The sequence below is a fragment of the Orbilia oligospora genome (genome assembly GCF_000225545.1).
Source record: "Orbilia oligospora ATCC 24927 unplaced genomic scaffold scaffold00048, whole genome shotgun sequence".
NCBI lineage: Eukaryota > Fungi > Ascomycota > Orbiliomycetes > Orbiliales > Orbiliaceae > Orbilia > Orbilia oligospora.
The window spans coordinates 132,539-138,854 of record NW_011645605.1 but is presented as its reverse complement, the minus strand read 5'-3'; positions in this window follow the sequence as shown (position 1 = coordinate 138,854).

Sequence of the window (6,316 nt, the reverse complement as noted above, 5' to 3'; positions counted from 1 at the left end):
TAAAAAAAATGCGTTTATTAAAAAGTCATCCTTTTTTAAAATTACTTAATTCATATTTAATGGACGGTTCACAACCTTCTAATCTTAATTTTGCTTGAAACTTTGGTTCTTTATTAGCTGTTTGTCTAATAATTCAAATTGTTACTGGTGTTACGTTAGCTATGCACTATAATGCGAGTGTCGCTGAAGCTTTCAATTCTGTGGAACATGAGACTTACTTATCTGTATTGCCGTGTGCGTACTTGTCGTTAAAAGTAAATATTTTTAAGAACTTACACACCTTATTAAGGTCGTGTTCTATTATTCCATTGCAAAACGTTTCACAATTTTGCAGCCTCTCAAAAGAGATCAATGACGCTAAATCAAAAAAATCTTATGATTATAATAATTTAGATACTTTAAATTCTATTTCTGATGAATCATTTTTAGAATGGTTCAGAGGGTTAACCGACGGTGAAGGTTGTTTTGAGATTATTCATCAAAATTCCAAATTTTATTTTAGATTTTCTATATTTATGCATAAGGACGATACTATGCTTAATGTTGTGTGCAAAAGATTAAAAATAGGTAAAGTTATTGAAAGAGATCATTTTACTACTTATTCTGTAATATCTAAAGATATAATTAAAATTATTGAAATATTTGATAAATACCCTTTAAATACATCGAAATACTTAAACTATTTAGCATTTAAAGAAGGTTATCTGCTTTATAATAATGATAATAAAAAAGATTTAGAGTTAAAAAATATTTTAGCTCTTAAAGAATCTATGAATAAAAAAAGAGTTTCTTTTGAATTGCCTTTTAATCATTCTATAAAAATAACTCCTTATTGACTGTTAGGTTTTGTTGAAGCAGAAGGTTATTTTTCTGTAGCTAAAACCGGATATAATAGATTAGAATTTGAGGCGAAATTATTTTTTAGATTTATTAAATTTTATATTAAATATGTACTAAATTTAAATGTTTTATGAAATAATATAAAATTTAAAATTAAATTAATATTAATAGATAATATAAACATAGCTTACTTGGTTAATAAAAAAATGGAGCTAATTGAGACATATTATATTAAATTATGAAATAAAATAAATATGAAAATGATAAAAATAAACCTTTGAATAGTTATGCTTTTTTTAACTTATTTTATTAATCAAATTTTTAATTTAGATAGTTTCGTTTTACTTTCTGTTTTACCTATTGCAATATATGCTAATGCTGATACAGACAAAGCATTGGCAATAAAAGAAAACAAAAATAAATCAGGTGTTTATAAATGAACGAATTTGATAAATAATAAAATTTATGTTGGAAGTAGTGTTAATATATCAAGTAGATTATATAAATACTTTAATTTAAATAGGGTTATTGAAGGACCAGAAAAAAATAAACCTCTTTGTAGAGCATTGGTAAAATATGGTTACTCAAATTTTAAATTAGAAATTCTTGAATATTGTGAACCTGCAGATACAGTGAAAAGAGAACAATATTATATTGATTTATTAAAGCCAGAATACAATATTTTAAAATATGCTGCTTCAAGTTTGGGTTATTCACATACTCCTGAATCTTTAGCTAAAATGAGTGGAAAAAATCACATAATGTTTGGTAAAAAACATAGTGAATTAACCAAAGAAAAAATTAGACAATCTTTAATAAGTGAAAATCACCCAAAAGCTTTAAAGGTCTCAGTTTGAGACCTAGAAACAAATACTGAAGCTATATATGGTTCAAGAAGAGAAGCTGCTAGAGCACTAAATTGCCATGAAAGTACTTTTAGATATTATCTTAAAATTGATTCAAAACCTTATAAAAAAAGATATGTTATTAAAATGGTAAATTTATTAAATACTCATTCAAATGAAGTTTTATTAAAGGGAGAATTAACTGACAATTTAGAAAATTTATCTAAGGGGAAAGAGATTAATAACTTAGAAAATTTATCTAATGGAAAAGAAACTGATAACTTAAAAATTATTGATGATAAAGGTTTATTAGTTAATTCTTTTAATTCCCTAAAAGAATGTGCTTTATTTTTTGGTGTCAGTACTAGAACTATTAATCGTAGGATAGTCAAAAATGTTTATTTTACATTTAATGGTAAAAATTTAAAAATTAATCGTATAAAATTAGATAATTAGCAGAAAGTTTAAGATAATTTTTTGTTAAAAAGTCAAACATTGAGTGAACTTTCTGTTTTAGAGGCTATTAAGCAATTTTTATTAAATTTACCAGGTAATTATAATATAACTAGAATTGATAGTAATGCTGTAGGTATTAATATAGATAAAAAACCTAAAAACGAAAATTCTAAACCAATGGCAAAAATTCAAATATATAAAACTGATTTTATTAATAATGTTTTAGTTCCTTTTTTTGATAACTTAAATTAAGTAAAAAAAAATTAGATTATATAGATTGAAAATTAATTTTAACTATTAAAAACCAAGGTAAACATTTCACTGAACAAGGTAAAGAGGTAATTTCGTTAATATCTAATAGAATGAATAGAAATAGGTTATCTACTAATTTAACTTCACTAGATATCGATGAAAAAATTCTTCAAGAAAAAATATTAAATTTACTTAATGAACCATCAAATTACGAAATTCATTCTAATGGTAAAATTTGAATAAAATCAAAAGGCGTTTATCTTAAAAGTAGAGGTAATGTTAAGTTAGAGGTTTTAGATGATAAAGGTTCATTATTTAAATCTTTTGATTCTATCAAAGAATGTGCTTTATTTTTTGGAGTTAGTGATCGAACTATTAATCGAAGGCTGGAAAACCAAGTATTTTTCATATTTAATGATAAAAACTTAAGGGTTAAACGTGTAATAGATCAAGTTTCTTAATTAAATAATTTACAAAAACACAATTACAAATCTGAACATATTTAAAATAAACTCTCGAGTATGATGTGTTCATTAAATTAAACTATATGCTGGAAACTCCTAAAGCTTTAAATATATTAATATTTTATAATATGTAATAAATTTAAAGATATAATAATGGATAATCAGCAGGAAATTTTATTTAAAATAATAAAAAAAATCCTCAGAGACTATATGTTTAACATTAATGATGATATAGTATCCTTTTTTGTTTGAAAAAACAAAAATTTAGATCATTGGCTTATTAACTTTATTAATTATATATTTAATATTAATTATTAGAGCATTTAAAATAAACTTTAAAATGGGATTTTATAAATTTTCTACTACTTTTCTAAGTTATGAAGAATAGCATTAATACTAAAAATACAGGGTTATTATTATTTACCAGAAGGAAAAAAATTATTTCTTGATATATCTGATGTTCTAAATAAAAGATATAGCACAGGACCTATAAAAAATTTGGATACAATAATAGCAGATATATTTAACAGATATCAATCAATACTATTAATAAATCCACCTTTTAACATAGAAAATAATATTCCTCATGTAGATAATGTGAGAAAATTTAATATAATAAATAAATCTGATATACCTAAAACTATTTATATATATGAAGATGGTAAATTAATAAAAGGTTCTCCATTTAATTCATATAGTGATGCGCATAAAGCATTAGATTTAAAATCAAGTAGTAATACTTGTAACAGGTATATAGATTCAAATAGATTATATAAATCCAAATATATTTTTACATCTTATCCTTTATTATCTACGAAGGGATAATGATGTAAACTCTGAATGGTCGTCCAACAGAGAAAGCTTGATCTAAACAAGATCATAGATTATGAGAGCGCTAATATCTCAATGTTTTTATTTGCGTTAGAGCAAATAAAAAACAAATTAGTTGAAAAAAATATAAATTATCATTTGTCAACCAATAATTCTAAAGACTTATCAAATAATCTTAAACAAATTATTCCAAAAGCATCTATTCAATTTCTTGAATGATTTGTGGGTTTTACAGACGCTGAAGGTTGTTTCAGTATTTCTACAAACAAAAATAGAAATTATGTAGTATTTGGGTTTATTATAGAAATTCATAAAGATGACGTAGAAATTTTATATAAAATATATGAGAAATTAGGTATAGGAATAGTTAGTATAAATAATGATTCTGCTAGATTTAGTGTTACTAAATTTGAGGATATTGCTAATGTTCTTATTCCTATTTTTCAAGAATTTCCTTTACAAACTTCAAAATATTTAGATTTTTCTAGTTTCTTGGAAGCAGTATTAATTAAAACAAAGGTAGTAAATGGTAAGTTATCATTACAAGAAATAAATAATATTAATATTTTAAAAGAATCTATGAATTCTAAAAGAATAATAAGTGAAAAAGAAGAAAATTTTTTAAAACAAAAAGTTTCTATAGATAAATGATGATTATTAGGTTTTGTAGAAGGAGAAGGTACTTTTGGGTATAAACATCTTGTTCCATATTTTCAAATAGCTCAACACAAAAAAAATCTTTTTGTTTTAGAAGCTATTGAAAAATTTTTATTTAATTTATTTAATAAAGAATTTAATAGTAATTCAAGCAACCAAGAATTTAAATTTTTATATAGTTTAAATAAATTAACAGGAGTTTATTCTATGACTATAGTAAAAGTAGAAATAAATTTTTATTATATTATACCTTTTTTTGAATCTTTATCTTTTTTAAGTAGAAAAAAAATAGATTATATTTATTGAGTTTTAACGGTAATAATGCATAAATTAGGTTATTTTTATTTACCATCAGGAAAACAAATAGCTTTAGAAATTTCTGAATCTACTAATAAGTATAGATATTCTACTAATAAAGATAAAGTAAAATTTCCTAATATAGAGTCTATTATAAAACTTTTTGATCAAACTCCTCCATTTGATAATTCTAGAAATTTGAGTCATTTTGAGCAAATTAGAGAATTTACAATAGCTAAGGGAGGTCGAAAAGGTTTTACAGTTTATATTTATGAATGTGAATTTAATAAAATGAAAGAAATAAAAGGTTCTCCCTTCTCTAAATATGGAGATGGTCATGAATCTTTAGGTTTAAAACGAGGAAGTAGAGTTATAGGAAGATATATTGATACAGGAAAAAAATATAAAGATAAATATGTTTTTTCATCTATATCATTAATTAATGATAATTAAATATTAATAAACTAAGAGTAAAATTTTCACAGACTCAATCGATTTTGACCATCTTCTGATCATGAGAGACGTTAACAACGGTTGATTAATTAGATATTTCCATTCTAACACAGCTTCTGCTTTCTTTTTCTTAGTGTATCTGCATATCGGAAGAGGTATCTACTATGGAAGTTATCAATCACCAAGAACTATTACTTGAGTAGTTGGTACTATAATTTTAATAGCTATGATGGCTACAGGTTTCTTAGGTTATTTATATAGCTTAAAATGGTGCGATATATATAATTTTTCTTTACTTATTACTTTATTAGACTTAAATTTATTAGAGCTTCAATTTTTGGCTTTTCCATACTTTGTAACTGAATTGTGCGATGCTGAAAGTTTTTTAATACATTTTGATTTACAATATTCTTATTTACATTTTAGTATGTCACCTAAATTATATACTATTTTAAAAAATAATAATATAAAAGCAGAAGCTGTGTTTGAAAACTTACATTTAGCCAAATCACGTGATAGAGCTAAAAATACCCTTAGAGATTTAGCTGGTATTTACATTATAATAAATCTTGTAGACGGTGTTTCTATGTATGTTGGTAGTGCTTCAACAAATCGGTTATATTCACGTTTAATGATGCATTTGTATTATCTAAAAGGAAATTCTCGTTTAGCAACTTCAGTAAAGGAGTTAGGAAAAAAAAATTTTGCCTTTGTAGTTGTTGATATAATTTCTGAAAAAATTACAGATAAAACAAATTTAACTTTATTAAGTAGTGAACAATATTTTATAGATTTATTAAAGCCAAGTTATAATATTTTACCCTTAGCTGGTAATTCTTTTGGTTATAAACATACTTCAGAAACACTTAAAAAAATGCGAGATAATTATAGTGATGCACGTCGTAATAAAATAGGTAATCTTAATAGAGGTAAATCTATATCAGAAACTACTCGTGAGCTTATGCGTATAGCAGCCTTAAACAGACCTCCAATGTCTCAAGAGACAAAGGATAAATGTAAAAAAAATAGAAGACCTATTACAGTAACACGGGTTGATGATAACACATTAGTGGGTAATTTTGAAGACATAGTTTCAGCTGCCGAACATATTAAATGTAACGAAAAAACAATTCGACGTGCATTAAAAACAAATGGAATTGTTAAAAAAATGTATATAGTAAAAGATATGTAAAATCTATTCCATAGTATATTTTGTGTTAT